We start from the raw sequence: 19968 nt of genomic DNA on the forward strand, positions 1-19968 counted from the left end.
GCTGCCCTACAGCATACTTTCTAGCTTGAGCATTCCTGTCATACCAGACCTTTTTCTGTTGTTAGGCTTCTGCCAGATTCTCCTGGGCCAAGCCCATGAGTTCCCTGAGCCTTGTCCTGAGGTTTAGGACATATTCCACAACAGACTCCTTGTAGGATTCACACTCACCTTCCCACTCACCTCGAATTAAATCTAGGGGCCCCCTCACCCTATGCCCATACAGCAACTCAAAGGGTGAAAAAAATCTGTGGATTCCTGGTGAACCTCTTTGTAAGCAAACAACAGATGGGGAAAATATTTGTCCCACTCCCTCTTAAACTGGTCTGCAAATGCCAGTAGCATGGACTTGAGTGTGGCGTTTAACCTCTTAACAAGACCAGTAGTATGGGGATGGTAGGGTTGTGGTCTTTAGGTGCTTCACCCCACAGTACATCTACAGACAAGCCAGCAGGTCTGACATGAAATTGGCACCTCTGTCAGTCAGTATTTATTTTGGGAAACTTACCCTGCTGAAAATCTCTTGCCACCTTTTCTGCCTCAATGGAGGACAAAGCCACTGCCTCAGGGTGTCTTGTAGCATAATCTACTACCACTAGGATATACGTTTTCCCTGTGGAACTTGGGATACTCAGAGGCCCCATAATATCTATAACTACCCTCTGAAATGGCTCCTCAATCACAGGCAAAGGCATCAAAGGAGCTTTCACCTTGTCTTCTGCCTTGCCTACCTTTTGGTACTGCTCACAGGTCCTGCAGTACCCTGTTACATCCCTGGAAATCCCAGGCCAATAAAAGTTCTGCCCATATGACCTGCAGAGGGAATATCATGGGTGATGGCTAGAAGTGCCAGATGGTAGGCTCTAGGCACTACCAACTTCTGTATTCTCTCACCCTCTAGCCCTCCATTAGGGGTCCACTCTCGATACAGTAACCCTTTGTCCTAGTATACAGATTACCCATTCTCTTGAGAATCAGGTGCCTCACTAATTACCTGCCTCAGGCCTTGTAATGTAGGGTCGTAGAGCTGAGCCTGTCTCAATTCTCTCTTTGTAACCCTTCCCAGTTCCCCTTCCACAGGAATTCTGGCATCCTCAGACAGTGGTGCCTTCTGTCAGCCTGGGTACTACTACTCACCTCTACCTTTGCAGTCACTCTGTCCAAGGGAACATCAGTACCAACAAGCAGCTGTGGCTCACTTTCAGTCATACTGCTACAGAGAAGCTCCCTCCCTGAAGTAACCACCTCACCAGTCCTGGCTGCAAATGTGTGGCCTGTCTGGGTCTCTCCCAGGCTACCAGACACACATGCTTGTCTCCAAGCCTGACTGTGTGTAACTGCGTGAGCACATGGTACTGCAGTATCAAAATCATTCCCTATCAGGGCATCTGCAGGGATATCCTCAAACACACCTACTTGCTGGCTTCCTTTTCCACCCTCCAGTCGTAATGGAGTCCCTCCTAAAGCTCTGACTGGAGTAGATTGCCCAGGCAATTAGTGCTCCTCTGTAACCGTTGCAGGCTTCATAATGGTTATGTCAGAGGATGTGTCTCTCTTAGCGATGTTCTACTTGCCATTCAGTACGCTAGGATATAACCTTTTGTGGTAGTTTGGTACCCTTGTTGTCTCAAGACAACCTACTATTGGCATTTTGTCATTCCCACTTACTGGCTCTCTCACCTTTTGTTCCCACCTTTCCTCTGTGGACATCTATATGCCACATGGTCCCACTGGTTACATTCAAAACATTTAACCCTAGGTCCTGGACATGTACCTGGACTAGTGGCTTCCCCTGCTACTGTCAGATTCTTTTGTGGCAGTCTGGGCTACCACCATGGGTTCCCTTAGACCCATGAAAAGCACTGGGTGTCCCTTTCCTGTGCAGGCCTTCCCTGCTTGCTAGGTATAGGTCTCCCTTCTTCTCCAACTCTTCTGAAGTAGCACATTGTCTATCAGCTAACCAGATCCTTATGTCCTCAGGCAAAGTGCTGAGGGCTTGTTCCCTCACCAAAAGGTCTGCCAGCCCTTCAAAAGTGGTGGCATGACATCCAGTCACCCACCTATGAAAATAAGTGCTTAGCTTAGCAACATATTCACACACCCTTTCATTTGCCTTGTGTCTATGCTCATGAAACTTTTCCTATAAGCTTCAGGTGTTAGCTTAAAAAAATCCAGCAAACAATTCTTTACAGCATTATAAATTAAGAAATCATTGTCAGACAGTTTGGAAAGTACATTTACAGATTTACCATGGAGTAAGGGGGTCAGGAACCATACCCAGAGCCTTTGGTCAACATCATACTGTTTACATACCCTCTCAAACTTGTGAATGAAACTATCAAAATTATTCCCCTCTGTAAACTGTGGAAGAAATTTACTGACCTTTGTTGCTTCTGGGGTTTGGTTACTCCCTTCCCCATTTCCTCCATGACTCTGGTGAAGAGTCAGCATCTCCTTTTCATGCTGCCTCTGCCTTTCCTTCTCCTCAGCTTCCAGGCATGGCAGTTTCTCATTCTCTTCGCCTGCAGACATCACAGTTTCTCTGCTGCTTCTATTTCCAACTGCTTGGCCTCCAACTCAAGTCTCTTTAACTCCAAATGGATTTTTAAGTCCTCTGTAGAAAAGTTGAGCTGTCCATTCTCTGAGTGTTGTACATCTCCACGGCCAGTCTGATCATCCTCCTGGTTGCTATTTTCTGATACAGCTGAGACCAATGCTGCAACCATGTTTGGTTTAGTCAGGTTTCCATGCACTAGTCCTTTAGCCTGGCACATCTCAGCCAACCAGCTCCTTGTCAGCTTACCGTACTCTTCTGCTGACATGCTTGCCTGATCTCTCTGACTAACTAAGCTAACAAAAGAAATAAAACAATTATGATCTGAACTCTGAATATTCACTGCGTGGCTGATTTAGAGTACAAAAATACCTTCAGTGATCACCGTACACAAGCTACAAGAATTCACCATCCATACCACTACAAGCCAATTAATATGTGATGTGACTAACTCACTACTATCAAACAATTAATATTTGATGTGGATCTCCCACCACTGCCAAACAATTAATATGTGATGCCTGTGCACTGGTCCAGTAATCAAGGAGCGTCAATCCTCACCACTAACACCAGTGTGGGGCATCTACATTGGGAAGGATAAAAAGTACACACACAGTAAAGTACAATTTCCCTTAACAGCACACAGAGATCACAGTTAGTTTGGGGCTGGTTTCTCCCTTTCTCTCCAGATCCCCAATAAGACTCCCCAGTGGCACAGCTATAGGGTACAGATCTTAGCCGAGTGGTCAAGCCAAAACCTTCAGCACCCTCTGTCCAACTAGTGCTTCATGTCCCTGCCCAAGTAGCTGATACACATACACTCTTTCATATATGTATTATTTATATACAAACACACAGACACTCCTGGGGAAGGCTGGCACAGGTTCTCCAGCTATGCCCCCTCCTGCCCAGACTATAAGACTATAAGTTAGAAATTACTGCCACCAACCACTACTTATCAGCTACTATAAGGCCCTTACCAAAGGGTGTCCAATTTTACTGTGCAATATTATTATTATCCAATTAGTAAGTGTGACTAACAGCAAGGCTATTGGAGTGGCTTTGTACAGTATCACCAAATACGTGCAAGTACTCTTAAGAGCTTACATTATCTCTACATAAAACAGCCACAGTTAAAAAGGTTTAAAAATATTTAATTATAAATAATAAAAACACAATACAATACTTTTCCACAGTTACACTAGAGACTTCAGAAATCACAGGATATACTTTAAAACAACATTGTATGATAGTCTCTCATAAATATAGAAAACAGCTAGACTAATCTGGCTATATTTCTATCTCTAAGAGAAATAAATACAACAATACTTCTTACATACAGAGCAAGCAAATGCTGGTGAGTGGATGTTCTTACTAGATCCAAGACAAGATACAAAATGCTATCCTTTCTTTTTGTCCTTAAATTGATAATACACAGTACTGCTGAGTCATTTCAGGTTAAATCATTCTTGTCTCTTCTCTGATTAAGTTTCCCAGGCTTACAGAACTTAAAATTCAACATTTGTCTTTTGATCTGCACCTGCCAGGAAGCCACAGCAATAAAAGACATTTTACATGGGAGACCTAGTAATTGTCTAGGTCTTAAGACAATAAAAAGAATTTCTAACCCAGACATCCTGTCTCTGAGCCTGAGATCAGTCATAAAAATGCTTTACTTATCATCTTTCTTCCTGCAGGGTGCACTGTTGTTACATTTTTGAAGCTCAGATCATAACACAATTTTATTACATTTGTTACAGAAGCCTGTGAATCATATTAATATTTACAATTAAATAGAATTATTTACAAAAGTCTATCTAGCTAGGCTGGCAGCCTTTACAGGTCCATGGCAACGTCTTTGTTTTTTCTTTTCCCGAGCGTCCATGGACAACATATGTGCAGCAGGAACTTGGGCTACTTTCCATACTTTCATTAGTCATTACAAATTGGATCTGGTCTCCAGGGATAGAAAATCATTTGGTTCAACTATGCTCAGGAATATCCTTCCGTACAGTCCACCAGGGATTACAGGTAGCTAGGGAATCTGTCCCATCACTTGAGGATAGAATGAAAATTGACATCATCAGATAAAGAAGTTTTGTACATACCATAATGTTCTATCTGTGTTGTCCATTTTCATACTTCCTCAACTTCCCGCCCACCAGCCGCCATCCTTTATGTTTACAAACTTCTGGAAGAATGAGCTGTTAGAGGGACATCATTGTCCTTGATACTGAGCTCCAGGTGTAGTTTTTTCCTGTACTGCGCACATGCAATTTTACATCTCCTATATTTATGCATGATAAACATTTCTTTTCTGGTAAAAAGTTAGCAAACAAGATCTGATATAACTTTGGTTTGGTGCATTATGGGTAAGGGAGAAGTTCGAGAGTTTTTGGTTACCACAAGCTTTAATAACGGCAGAGATGAATTTGAGGATCAGATTTGAACCCATCAGGAAGAATGAAAATGGACAACACAGATGGAACTTTATGGTAGGTACATAATTTCTTTTTTAAATTGGTAGTGAATGTTATTTTATGTCAGTTTAATGTGGTTAAAGTGTGTGGAGCTAATTTTTAACACTGGTTTGGCACATTGGTTGCTTTGGTGTTTTGACTTTATGTACTAGAAATTCTTGTCAGTTGTAAAAGAATTTTGAAAACATTTCTAACTGTTTTTTGTGATACTAGTACAGTTTGCCAGAGTTTAACTGTGTGGGGCCATACTTGCTACTACAAACTTAAAGTGCCTTACTGTGATACAGTAACCAGTGCTGTTAGTTTATTATTCTTTCTGGTGTTTTGTTCCCTGACTTGATGGAACCTAACTCTGATACCCCTCCCATCAAATCCAGATGCTTCTTAAAAGAAGAAACAAAATAAAAATATGCCCCAGACTACTGTTACTGATTCTTTTGGGGCCACTGCTCAGTCTGCAGACCACTTACCTTTTGCCCCTTTTTCCTCTCATGTAGCTTTGATGAACACTATAGAATAGTGGTTAGACACATCATCTGGGGCTGTTCCAGTACTTGGTGCAGGCACAGGAGAACCAAACCCTTTAGGTGCAGGAATAGACTCGGGTTAGAGACTCCTTGTCATACATAATACTCTACCCCCAGATATTTTATTTAGTAAGGAAGTTCACAAGAAAAAAAAAACAAACTTTATAATACAGCTAATAATCAAATTATAGTTGTTTATAAGGATGCTCTGATTCCCTTGGATGAGTGCTCGCAGACAGCTAATTCTGGTGGCTGTGTTCACATACATGGCTCTAGTTTTAGTTTTTCTAGAGACCTTTCTGTTGTTTCAGAAAATTATGAGAAATCTGATGAGGACAGTGGTGGTCTCCTAGATGATGCAGAGTCCAGTCAACTTTGATTCTTCAGAAGATGACCCTGAACGTAAGTCCAAACAAGTGTTCACTTTTTCTCAGATGATTGCTAGATTTAGTGATGTTTTTGCTTGCGAGCTGCCTGGAACTATCCTATAGCTAGGTATGGTATATGACCTCATAGAGGATGAGTTGTCCAATTCTTGTGGTTATCCCTTCTGTCTTATTGGTAGTGGAAGATGTTTATAAAGCTGCCTGCAGGACACCAATATTTATTTCAGCAGTCTGTAAAAAAGCTTCAAGAAAATATAGGGTCAACAAGTCTCTTTTCTCATTTGACTGCTGACTCGGCTGCTTTCTCCCAGCTACCTGCTCAAATAAAAAAGTTCTTGGCTTCATATAATCAAATGTCCCCTGATAAAGAGAAAAAATAGTTAGAACTTCAGGGCAAAAGGATGTCTGTTTCTAGTAATCTTGCCTTTAGAATGTTAAATTATCAAGGCTATATGAGGAAACTTATTTTACAGAGTATGTACAGTATGAATGATTTTGCTGCCTCCTTAAATGCAAAGGAAAAGGCTTGTATATGAACGAAATTGCTTTTGGTTTGATTCAGGCTTTGAAACATGCTTTGAGAGGTGTGCTTGAATGTGCAGACACAGTCTTGAGAAATGCTACTGTACCAAGTTAGTATACTTGGTCACATAATCAGAACTTCTCTTCTTCTTCTTCTTTCGGCTTTTTACGGTTAGGGGTCACCATAGCGGATCACCTGTCCGCTCATGATTGGCAGTGGAGTTTTACGGTGTTGAGTTGCCAGCCTAGCACCTAACCTTACACAGAAGGCACACACACATGCACGCACTCACACCTAGGGCCAATTTGGAGTGTCCAATCCACCTACAGCATGTCTTTGGGATGTGGGAGGAAACCACAGCACTCGGAGGAAACCCACGTGACCATAGGGAGGACATGCAGACTTCGCACAAAAGGCACAACAGAACTGGAGAACCTCTTGCTGTGAGGCGGCAATGCTAACCGTTGCACCACTGTGGCCGCCCTGATGATTTAAAAGCTAAAATTCTGAATCACCTTTTCAGTTCTGAATTAGTGTTTGGGCCCTCCTGTTACACAGATTCTCAAACATTTGGATGATACAGGCAAATTAATGCATGGGGTATCTTGCATGTTTCATGTACCCAAATTCTCTCCAAACATGGCACCTCTTAAAAGGACAGAAGAAGCAAAAATCCCAACCAAATGAAAGTCAGGGACCCAAAAGGCAATGGCAGGAAGATAATTCCTCAAAATCAAACAAGATGGGTTCCTTTCCAAAAAATGGATTGATCAACCCATTGCAAAAGAATGACTATGCAGAGTCACAGAGCACCCCACCCCCTCCCACCCTTGCTTCTCTCAGTCTTGCAGCCTGACCACAAATAGTTTCAGACAGATGGGTTGTAATGATAATTCGGAAAGAATACACTTGGCAGTTAAATAGAAAATCACCCAATTTTCTGAGGAATTCCACCAGACCAGACAGAGCTGTTTCCTCCAGTGTTCCGCCATGTGGTAGAAGTAGGGGTCATGGAACCAATGCCTGCAATACACAAGGTCAAAGGATTGTAGTGCAGAATCTTTTTGTAACAAAAAGGAGCACTTTTGGAGGCCTGCCTAACTTTGTCCTTTTTTAGACACCATTTGTAAAAATTCCAAAATTCAAAATGATCGCCTTATAGTCATTCCTAGTGTTGTTTTAGACCACTCTTTCATGGTGACTTTAGATCTCGAGGACACATATTCCTCATATCATACTCATATTCCTGTTGCTTCCAATTTCAGGAAATTTTTGAGATTTGCTGTGTCTGGCTTACATTATCAGTTTTGTGCATTATCCTTTGGGCTGTGTACTGCATCTTCATTGTTTACAAAGTGTCAGGCCCTAGTGGTTACCTATTGCTGATCCCTAGGCATCCACAATTCTTCTTATTTAGACAACTTGTTGATTTGTGCAGATTCTGCATGCAGATACTTGAAGTCCATAGAAAAGGGTACATCTCTACTTTCCCAGGTGGGTTTCAAACTGATCCTTCAAAAATCCTTCCTCATACCCTCTCAATGAATTGTTGTCCTGGGGTTTGGAAAGATGCAGTAAAAAGGATGGCATTCCTGCTAGAAGACAGTTCTGATTTATCAGGGCACTTTCTTGTATTTCTGTCTTCTAGACGTGGCTCTAAAAGAGAGTTCTTCAAAGTTCTAGGCCTCACAGCATCAAAGATCCTCATGATACCATTAGACAGACTACACATGAGAAATAGTCAATGATAATTGAATAATTTGTGGACCTAGTACCTTCATCCCTTGGATTTCCAGGCACCAGTATTGGAATTTGTGAAACAGGAAGTGCAGTGACGGGGAGATCAACAGTCTGTGAATCCAAGACTCCCTTTCTGTCTTCAGAGCCCAGTCCTGTCTGTCCAGATGGACTCTTCAGGTTTTACACAGGATAAGGGAAAAATTATGCATAAAGCCTACCTTGACCAAGCTAAATCAACTGATACAATACCCCACTTGGGCATTGTAAACAAAATCAATCAAGCATAAACTCCTATGTAACTCACTTGATAGCCAACTGGCTTGTAGACATGACCCAGGAAGTTAGGATTGGAGAGAGATCATCTCCACAAAGAGGCCAGTCACCAGTGGAGTCCCCCCAAGGCTCTGTGCTGGGTCTGTTCTCCTTTGGCATCTTTTTTTTTTTCAGAAGTTAAAGCCAGTGTCAAGGGCCTCTGGCTTACCAAGTTTGCAGATGACTGCAAGCTACGAGCAATCATAGAAACCTCCTAAGATACCAACATCTTACAGGAAGGTCTAACACAGACAGATGACTGGTGACAAAGCCATGGCTTAGAACTCAAGCTGGAAATAGACATTAAAAGAAACTGTCAGATATAATAGGTGGGAATAATGATTTATTGTAATAATGGTGACACTTTCCATATTATCTTGGAATGTGAATGGTCTCACAGGTCTAGACAAAATGAAAGCATATTTAATTATATGAAGTACAGCAGAGTGCAAATAGCAATGCTGCATGAGACACATTTGGAAAGAACTGAGCTTGTGAATATGATAAAGAATGGATTTCATAATGGATATTTGGCAGAATATGAGGGGCAAAGTAAAAGAGGAGTACTTATATTAATTGCTACTGGAGCTCCAACAGTGATGGAGGAAAAAATTATATTTGTAGATTTGTAGTAGTAAGGGGCTACTGGCAAAGGATGAGGATTATGCTGGCATGTATTTATATTCCACCAAAAACTGCTATTATGAAGAATAAAAAAAATTGGGAGAAATAATCAGTTTTCAGCAGGGAATATTCCTTACAGGAGGGGACTGGAATTTAATTTGCAATAATGAGGATGTAAATTGAAGGCCAAGAAGGGAAATGAAAGAGGATAGAATTCTGAAGAAATTTATGACAATATTTTTATGTAAGACATGAATTCAGTAGTAACAACACGGAGAGAATCTACATATTATTCCCAAAGGTACAATAACTGGGCTAGACTAAGCAGAAATTATATGTCATAGGAACATGTGCATTTAAGTGAGAACTTTGAGACACATCCAATAATGATTTCAGATTATGCACCGATAATTACCAAGATAAAAATGCATGGTAATGAAGTAAATATAAGACACTGGTGCTTCCCCACCTACCTGTTAAAAAGAGAGGAATTCAGGGAATGGGTAGTGGAAATTATTCAGGAGTTACTGGGGAAGATAGAAAGTACTCCAAAAGTTATAGCTAGTCAGTGGGATAAAATAAAAGTGGAGTTTAAAAAATAGGAGAGAAATAAAAGAAAAAAGAGATGTGGCTAAAAAGTAACAATAATTATTTAGAGGGACTGACAAAGGTTAAAATATTGCAGATTAAGGGAAATCTCACAAAACAAGAAGAGGCACAAATGAGAAACTGGAAGCTCTTGCCTATGGATATGGATAGCAAGATACAAGCAGTAAAAAATGTTTTTATTCCTTTTCATTTTACATGTAGGTCAGGCATATTTTCATCAACCAGTTTTATCTGGGAGGGGAAGAGGGCAAGATTGAACTGATACATTGATCCTTCCAATAGAACTAAGACGTTTAAAATTACCTGATTTGAAGGGAAATTTTAGAGCTGCATGGTTAAGGCTCTTACACATAACACAAACAGAAATCTACAATTCAAAGCGGAAAGGGGTGATGATGGAGCAGGGGGTAATTCAAGAAATAAGAAAAGCATTGGATTTTGGACACAGATCCTCAGGAGAATAACACCAGTCATACAGAATATTATATTCATAAAGTAGCAGAAAGTATACTAAGAGCAAAGCCAACACAGGAATGTAGAAAGAAGATTCTGTCAAAAGGGATGACTGTAGTAAGGAGTACAGAGAATAGGCAAGAGTGGGCTGGAATTTACTGGAGGAAATTGGTAAATGAACCAAGGTATTGGGAAAAAACAATTAGAGAAGGAAAGGTAAAAGAATGGGAAGAGACACAGAAGACATTCAGACTGCAGGCTATAGATTGCCTTTCCTATCAGGGACTGATATCAGAGCATAAGCCAATAGAAATGAATAGGGTAATCCAAAATGAACGAGTTGTACTGGTTGAGGTTTTAGTTGAATCTAGAATTGAAACTGCTGTTAAAAAGGGATATTTAGTAGGATATATAAAATATTGCACAATAACTATAGGAATCAATTAGAGGAGGTCAGAAAAGATTGGAAAGCGAGATTAGATAAGTAATTTATAAAGAAAAAATGAAAGAACATATGTATGACTCCCAAACATTCAATAAAATATAGAAAATGTAGGATTTTTGGCCAGAAGTATTTGCGTAGGCACTTTTATATCCCAAGCAGATTTCAAACAATTTTCCTCAAATGTCGGAGGTATAATGGGGAAGAAAGAGTACCTGAAGAGAAGGACATCTACCGTTATGGTAAGATTTTACACAATTGTACTATATACTTCCATTTCACTGTTGATGTATTCATAACATTAGGGAGAGTGCCAAAGCTCAGGAAGAAACTTGGGAGGAGGAAGGATCAGCACAGCCCTCTAGAAAGCCATGAAGGATGGCCCTAGTAAAACCAGCTCTAGCTCTGGAAATTCCATCCAACTTGTAGTGCTTGGTAAATGTATGTCCAGGTAGCTGCCTCAGGAATAGAGTTAATATCCAAACCCTTGACAAAAAGCACAAGAAAAAGCCACAGCCTAGCAGCATAAGCCTTAACAGAATAAGGAAGGCTCTTACCATGAAAAGAATAACAAGAAGAAATAATCTATTTGGATACAGCTGATCCCAAGGAACTGGGATGAAAGGAAACAAAGAGATGATCAGATTTCCCAGTAGTCTTTTATCCAAATAAAATCTGAATTGTCTCTGCATATCCAACATGTACAGCACCTTCTCATTGGCAGATTGTGGAGTTGGGAAAAAACTGGGAAAATTAATAGACTGAATAAGGGGTAACTCATTCACCATCTTGAGTATAAAGGATTAGTATGCAAGGACACGCTATCCTTAATAAACTCCAAAAGAGGAGGACAAGCCATAAGGGTTTGAAGCTCAGACACCCTTCTGGCAGAAGTAAGGACTAACAAAAGAAAAGTCTTCCAAGAGTAATGTTGCAAGGAAGCTGAAGCTGCAGGCTCAAAATGAGCCAGAGTCAATTTCTCCAAAACAAAATTAAGATCCCATGGAGGAGGAACAGGCTTCCTGGGATGCCTAATATGAAGGACACCTTTAAGGAATTGTTTAGCTTCAAACCTAGAAGCTAAAGTAGGAGATAAAGGCAGACAAGCAGCGATATCTGATAAGTGGGCCTTAACAGAAGAATAAGCCAACCTAGCATTGCGCAATTCATACAGATAAAAGCGAACCAAAGAATCATTCACAGAAAGTGGAGGCAGGGTACGAGAAAGACACCAAACAGGATTTCTTAGTATTGGGTTTCTTGGCCTTCTGCAGGACCCTAAGCACATCCTCAGGAAAAAAAGGTGTCTATGTGGAATCAAAATCCTATCACTCACAGAGTCTGTTGAAGAGTGGACAGGTGGGATGGATGAGAGATTCCTTGTCCTGTGTGAGTAGATCCACCCTGTGAGGTAACTTGTGATGACTGCCCTTGGCTAAATACAGAAGAAGGGGGACCCAATGCTGTCTTAGCCAAAAAGGAGTCAACAAGATTTTTGGGTGTCCTGTTGAATTTTGAACAGGACTTTTGAAATGAGGGGAAGGGGAGGGAAAGCATAAATAAACATCCTCTTCCAAGAAAACGAGAGGGCGTCCACCTTCCATACCAGAGGACCTGGGACTCTCGCACAAAATAGACGAAGTCTGTTCAGAGGGGCGGCAAATAGGTCTACTTGAGGAGTACCCCCACTGGTGAACAATGTCCAGAAACACATCCCTGTGAAACATCCATTCATGTGATTAAGTTAAGGACCTGCTCACAGTGTCTGTCACAATGTTTTGACTCGAGCGAATGTAAACTGCCTGAAGAATCACTTAATACTGGACAGCAAGATCCCATACCAGGACTGCCAACTGGTATAGAACAAAAGATTTTGTTCCCACCTGTCTGTTTACATACCACATCACTGTGGTGTTGTCTGCAAACACCTTAAGAGGTTCTGGGGAGAAAAGAGAATGAAAAGCCTGAAGAGCCAACAGAAGGGCTCTCATCTCTTTGACATTGATGTGCTCTTGCTGTTGAAGAAGAGACCACACACACCCTGCACCTTTAGGAAGCCAAAAGCTGATCCCCATTCCATGTCTGAAGCATCTGTGAACAGCTCCTGAGATGGAAGAGGGGGGTAAAAAGGTAGTCCTGGATTTATGGACAACTACTAGATCCATGAGTGAAGTTCCTCCTTGAGACAAGGTAGAAGAGGAACTACAAATTCTAGGGGAGGAGCATGTTGAAGTCAAACTGACTTCAGGAACCACTGAAACTTCTTCATGTGGCCAGAGGGATCATATGGATGGTGGCTGCCATGAAACCCAGAGCTCTCAGAAACTTCCTGGCTATAATGGAGGCCAGAAGAAGAAGAAGAAGAGTTTGAAAGAAGGAGATGAGGATCAAGGCCTTGGGAGGAGGGAGAGATGCCAGCAAAGGCAGTGTCTGAATCCTGCAATGCAGAAAAACATGGTCCTGAGAAAGAGTCAGAAAAGACTTTTTTGAAGTTTATTATAAACCAAAGGCTCTGAAGAAGAGAAATGGCAAAATGGAGATTTTGCAACAGGATCTCTGAAGAGGATGCCAGAAACAGGAGGTTGCCCAAATAAGGAAATAGTTGGATTCCCTGAATACTGCAAAAAGCAATCACAGGAGCAAGGCATTTGGTGAATACCCCTGAGGCACAAGAAAGACCAAAGGGCAAAGAAGAGAACTGAAAATGCCAAGAAGCAACAGTGAAACATAAAGACTTCCTGAAAAGGGGATGGATCAGAATATGGAGATAAGCATCCTTGAGATCCAGAGACATTATATAAGCCTGAAGAAGTAAAAGATGGAACAAAGTCTGAAGGGACAACATTTGAAAAGAGGTCACCTTCAGAAAACTGTTTAGATGAGAGAGGTCTAGAACTGGTCTCCAGGTACCCTCTTTGCTGGGTACTAGGAACATCCTGGAGTAAAAACCCCTCCCCCTTTGGGACACAGGCATCTCTTGAATAGTACCCTGAGTCAAAAGTTCCCTAAGCACCTCTGAGGGCTGAGGAATACCCATAAAGGAAGGAAGGGATTTCCACACCATGAAATACCCCTGGAGAATAATGGATAGAACCCAGGAATCCTGAGTAATCTGTAGCCAAATAGAAATTGAGAGAAAGAGAGGAGGGGCACAGAGAAAGAGGAAAGTGGCTGGGAAGAATAGGATAGTCAGACAGCACCTGGTTTAACTGTAAGGGAAGACTTCTAAGGCACTGAAGTCTGAGTATCCTTAGCAGGAGGAGCCTTTTCCCACCCTTTTTGTCCTTAGAAGGAGGGCAAGACTGCATGCGAACAACGGCTGGTTTATTGGCATAGTTTCTCTAAAATTTAGGCACAGGAGAAACAAACCAATGTTTAAATTCCTGTAAAGCCTTTCCCTTATCCGGAAGGGACTTAAACATATCAGCAGCAGCTTCACCAAGCAAATACTTACTATCAAAAGGGGCCTCCATCAACTTAGCCTTGATATCATCAGGCGAAGGTTGAAGTCAAACCCAAGAATACCTCCTTATCATTGAACCAAAAGCAGCAGCCCTAAAACAAGCATCTGCTGCATCATAACTACACTTGATGGAATGACAAGCCACCTGGGAGGAAGTCCCTAACAGGGAAAGAGCAGAAGTTTTACCCTCAGAGTCTGGAAGATCAAGTATAACCTGACAAGCCTGGAACAGGAGAGCCAACAAATACCTGGACATATGGATCTGATAATTAACAGCCCTAAAAAACAAGGCAGCTGATGTGTAAACCTTCTTACCTAGCCTTCCCATGGTTCTGCTATCTTTATCAGAGGCCAGTAATTTGGGCAAAGGAAGCAATTGGGAGGCCTTGTCAGAGGTAACAGACACCACTGAGGGGTCAGCGGTAGGACACTTGTACAAAAATGTACAGTCCTCAGCCACCCTATGCAACCTATCAGGTTTCTTGGTAGCAGGAGGCTGAGAATCTGAAGCTTTAAAGGCATTGGGAAATGCATCCAACAAAGCAGCCAAAACAGGAGGAACAGCAGAAGGTTTAGAAGGTTCCATTTGTAGCAACTAGTAGTACCTCTTATGAATCTCAGAAACCTGAGTACAATCCTATTTAAAGAACTACGTCATCCTGGAGATTGTGTCCCCAGAAGAAATCTCTTCAAAGGAAGTATAAGGCCTGGTAGATTCATATTCCTCTGATCCATAGTCCAGAGAGGAGTAAGCAAGGGATTCCACATCTAAATTCTGCTCCTCCTCAGAGGAATCCTGTTCCCTGGGTCTTTTAAGGGAAATAGAGGACCAAGGGTGGTCTGGAATAGAAACTCCCTGAGGAGGTTTCAGTGCCATCAAAGCACTAAACAAACCCTGTCTGCCATTCATTCTGTGGATCCTTAGGATCAGGAGAAATATGTTTAGTCTTTTGTTTTTTCTTTAATGGGATGTCTGCCTTATAAAATTTGGAAGACTCTGACCCAGGACGGCATTCAATAATGGTAGTAGGGACTTCTTTTCTGACTATAATCTGAGGAACACCTCTAGACCCCTTGGAAATGATCAGCTGTGTTTCCCCCTGAAAGTCCAAATGGACATCTGCAAAGCCTCTTGGACATGCTTAAAGTCAGATCCCCGCCAGCCTCCAACCCGGTTGTGGCTGAGGAATCCAACGACAAAGCTGTGTGAACCTCTGGACATTCACTCATCTCAGGAGAGACATCCAGCAGAGGCTGAAAAGCGGAAGATTCCAGCCTAGGCTTCTTGGCCTTCTTCTTCCCTGACAGCTGTCCCTTGGAGTGGCAAGTTGCCTCCATTGTATCTTTTGCAAAATGTTTAAGACACTGATTCTCAAGATAAAACACCAAAGAAGAGAGTCTACTAAGGAAAGTTTTAGGTACAAAAGCCTGACACGTGGAACAGGACTTATGGTTGTGCAAAGTGCCAAGGCAAAACAGATACTTTTCGTGGCGGTCTTTATGGGAAATCTGTCTCCCACATTGGCATTTATCCTTCTTGGATGACATGAAACCCCACAAACAGCAAAAAGAAAAAGACAATTAAAAATGAACCCCAATGGGGAACTTACCTGCAACAGCTCAGTGAAACCAGAAACAAAACATAGGTATTCAGACCAATGATCAAAAGATGGTGTTCAGACTGGCAGCAAAGAAGTTCTGAGGATGGTACGTCCAGGCATCACCTTTATGCCCAATGCTACACGAGGATCTTACTTGCAACTTATGGCATACCTTAATGCAACCCTAAGGCTTTAGTATACTGGCCAGACGTCGAGCTGCCCTAGGCTGGGGATCGCTAATGTTATGAATACTACAACAGTGAAATGGAAGGACATTGTCAGTTACTACACTATACTGATTAAATGCATAAAAACACAGAGTTCAAGTGACTCTTGGCTAAAGTTGAAACATACCCACACAGTTTAAATGCAGTCACCACCACTTCAAAGGTTTATTTGGATTACCTGAAAATGCAATCATCACTGTTTCAATAAACCTCTTTCCTGCAGTTCAAAGTCCACCCCAAAATCAGTAGGGGTACTATGCTAAAAAAATCTCTAGAAAACATATTCCATTTGAGTTAAATGAATGTAAAATAGCATTTATCATGCTTTCTTCAGCAAAAGCATGCATGTTTGAAGTTTCTGCATATCATCCCACTCCAAATAAAATGCACACCTTTAAAACTCTTCAGTATCAGTTGGGTTAGTTACATCTGCCCATTTTCTCTTTCGGCTTTTCCCGGTTAGGGGTCGCCACAGCGGAACTCCGGCCCGCTAATGATTGGCAGTTGATTTTTACATACCGGCTTGCCAGGCCTGATGCACAACCTTCAACGAAGGTACGCCCATTCACGCATGTCTCCACTCAGAAGACGCTCTAGCTGAGAATCGAACCGGACTATATTAATCTGCTTCAGTGCTGTTAAATATGCCTGCCACTGCACCCACCTCACTAGTGAGTGTTTATGGTTTTAACTCATTCAGACCTGGTAGCTATGGAATGCTACACTCTTGGCAGCCTGAATATACTTAGAATTCCAAGCATTTTCTGACATAAAATTAGAAACTATAAATCAAACATTTATAAATACATGGGAACTGTAAATGCATTTAGAAGGTATAAACCACAGTTTTGCTCAGTAAAAAAATGTAAAATGACTGTGTTCACAATCAAAGTCTTTACATCAAAACAGTAATTATAATGTAAAGAAATTAATACTTAAAAGCTTTCCACAAACAACTGTTTAACCTAGGGAACCATCCAATGCGCAAGGCATAAGGTACATATCTGAAGTATGGATGCGTAATCCTTAGAACTTCCTTGCCACAAGTCCAAACACTACTTCTGAATTTGGTTTGTACACTGTTCACTGATCTGGTTCATCTATCAAACCTTCTAAAGATAAATGCCCCATTGAGGCTCCTTTCTTTCTTTTTCCTCCTTGTAGTTTGTTTTTATGTCATCCAGGAAGGGAAGATGTGAGTATGGGAGGCAGATTCCTCATAAGGATAGACACGAGGAGTGCTTTTTTGTTTAGGTGCTACACATGACCATACTTGGTATGATATCTGTAAGGCATTTGTCCTTAATACACTCTGTAGCCTTTTGTCTTCCCTTTCTATTTATCTGGAAAACCAGCATCTGCCCACTCTGAAGTTCAGCCGTCACTTAAGAAAAAAGCTGAAAAAGCACATACTGAAAATGTTAGTGTCCAGTCTCCCTCAGGTTGGATGAAGAACCCAAGAACTTTCTGGTGCTGATGCCAGTTCCCTCTGCCTCGACCCAGTTGGAGGCTGATACAGAGCTGCCTACTCACACATCCATTGAGTCTGTGTATACATCTGATACAGATATTGAGGGGAACCATGGCTGATTATATCTAAAGGTGTTGAAACCTCTGCGAGTACGGCAGCTGCAAGGTCCCAGGAGAAACAGAAATCCAAAGCAAAAAACGAGGACCAGCATACAAGGCACCTGATTATAACATAGAATACTTTAATAAAAGTAAATTGGTTCTTTGATACAGACCGGTTTCAGCTGATTTAATACAGAGCCTTCATCAGTGTAAAGAATTCACAGAAAAAAGAACCATTTTATGAAAAATGACTGGATCATGTGATTAATTACAACTGCTCATTTAGACCTGGCTTAAAGAGACCACCAAGTTTAATAATTCATTTTTTCTCTGTGGAATTCAGTAATTCATGCCAACCTAATTTATTGTTTCTGGGTCTGTTTATTTTATCTATAATGGTGAAACTAAAACATGCATTACTGTGTATTAATGAATGTTTGTAGAGAGCATTGGTTTCTCTCTTATTTTTAATATCACTGAGATGTTCAGATATTCTGAATTTTAAGGGTCTTGAAGTTTGACCAACATAAAATGCAGAACAATTGCACTTGGCTAAATATATTACCCAATCCGAGGAACAGTTGGCAAAATTTTTTTATATTATAAACCTCGGGGGTATTTTGACTACTGAAATTTTTTGTTTTAAATAACTTGGCACAATGTGTGCAGTGTCCACAAGGAAAGCAACCAAGTAAATGTTCACCTGATAATGTAGTTTGTGTGGTATTGGTACTTCTGGCTTCAAAATGTTTGAAATGATTGAAGAAAGCAGATAAATTTCTGCCTTTGCAGAAAGAAAACTGGCATCTATCACCAAGTATTTCATTGAGTTTCGGGTCACATGTTAATATATTCCAGTTTTGCTGGACAGTGTTGATTAATATGTTGGTATTGCAACCATAAGTGGTGATAAGTCTGGGTGGTTTGGAATTTGAATAAGTTCTGTTTTTATAAAGTAGCATTTTATGTTGGTCAAACTTCAAGACCCTTAAAATTCAGAATATCTGAACATCTCAGTGATATTAAAAATAAGAGAGAAACCAATGCTCTCTACAAACATTCATTAATACACATTAATGCATGTTTTAGTTTCACCATTATAGATAAAATAAACAGACCCAGAAACAATAAATTAGGTTGGCATGAATTACTGAATTCCATGGAGAAAAAATGGATTATTAAACTTGGTGGTCTCTTTAAGCCAGGTCTAAATGAGCATTTGTAATTAATCACATGATCCAGTCATTTTTCATAAAATGGTTCTTTTTTCTGTGAATTCTTTACACTGATGAAGGCTCTGTATTAAATCAGCCAAAACCGGTCTGTATCAAAGAACCAATTTACTTTTATTAAAGTATTCTATGTTATAATCAGGTGCCTTGCATGCTGATTATATCTAAAGGCCTTAGAGGCATTTACCAAATTTTAGTTAGGAAAAGGTGCCTAGTACCATCATTGAATCCAGACAGGGGTCTGACCCTCCAAGATTTGCCAAAGCAGATATTCCTTTAAAAAAGAAACAGAAAACCAAACATGTAACTACTGTGGCTAAGGATCCTCACAAAGAGTGGCAGGATTTTACTGAAGGACTGTTTAATGCCCTGATGGCTGTTGCTGCTCCCTAGTCATCCACACCATTTAAAAGACTTCGGGATTCTGAGTCTTCTGATGTGGAGTTGGACTCTGGTGAAGAATCATTAGCGTGTTCCTTAAAAATACACACTCCTTTGTTTTGGGGGTCTAATGAAGAAAACTCTTTGTTTCCCGACTCTCCTTTTCAGAAATTATCCTTTGCAGATGCAGTAGTCAGTATGATGGAACACTAAGTGGGATTGTTCCTAATTCACTGAGGTTCAAAATAGTTATTAAGAACACTTGCAGATAGACTCACCTGGACCTTCTGCAGTCCCCACTGTTTTAGCTGCCCTGTTGGACACATTTACAGAAGTTTCTCAGGCTCCTGATTTTCAACCTCCAGCCCCTAAGAAGCCAGACAGATTTTTATAAAGTGCCTGAAGATCATACATTCTTCATCTGGTCCTACTGTGGTTTCCATATTCACAGATACAATCTGAACTGCTTTCCTCTTCCAAGCTTTTGCCTTCTGACAAGGACAGCATTGCCAGGGAAAGATATGGGAAAGAATGTATGCTTCTGTTACTTTGGCTTTTACAGCCATCAATTATCAGACCAACATGACTAGATGTGTCCTGGCTATTCTTTCTCTCTCTCTCTCTCTCTCTCTCTCAGACTGGGAAGGATTGACTAACATGCCTGATTTGGACAGTAACACTTCTACTTGCTCTATTCTTAGTTCTACCCTTCAGGTAGCTTGCCATTCCATTACATCCAGTTATGATGCAAAATATGCCTCTGCTAGAGCAGCTGCATATGGTTCTGTTATGAGGAGATATTGCTGGTTGCACTTGCTGGCTTTACCTGAGGACATTGAGGACAA

Source organism: Protopterus annectens, chromosome 2.part2, assembly GCF_019279795.1.
Source record: "Protopterus annectens isolate FY-2018-M chromosome 2.part2, PAN1.0, whole genome shotgun sequence".
Classification (NCBI taxonomy): domain Eukaryota; kingdom Metazoa; phylum Chordata; order Ceratodontiformes; family Protopteridae; genus Protopterus; species Protopterus annectens.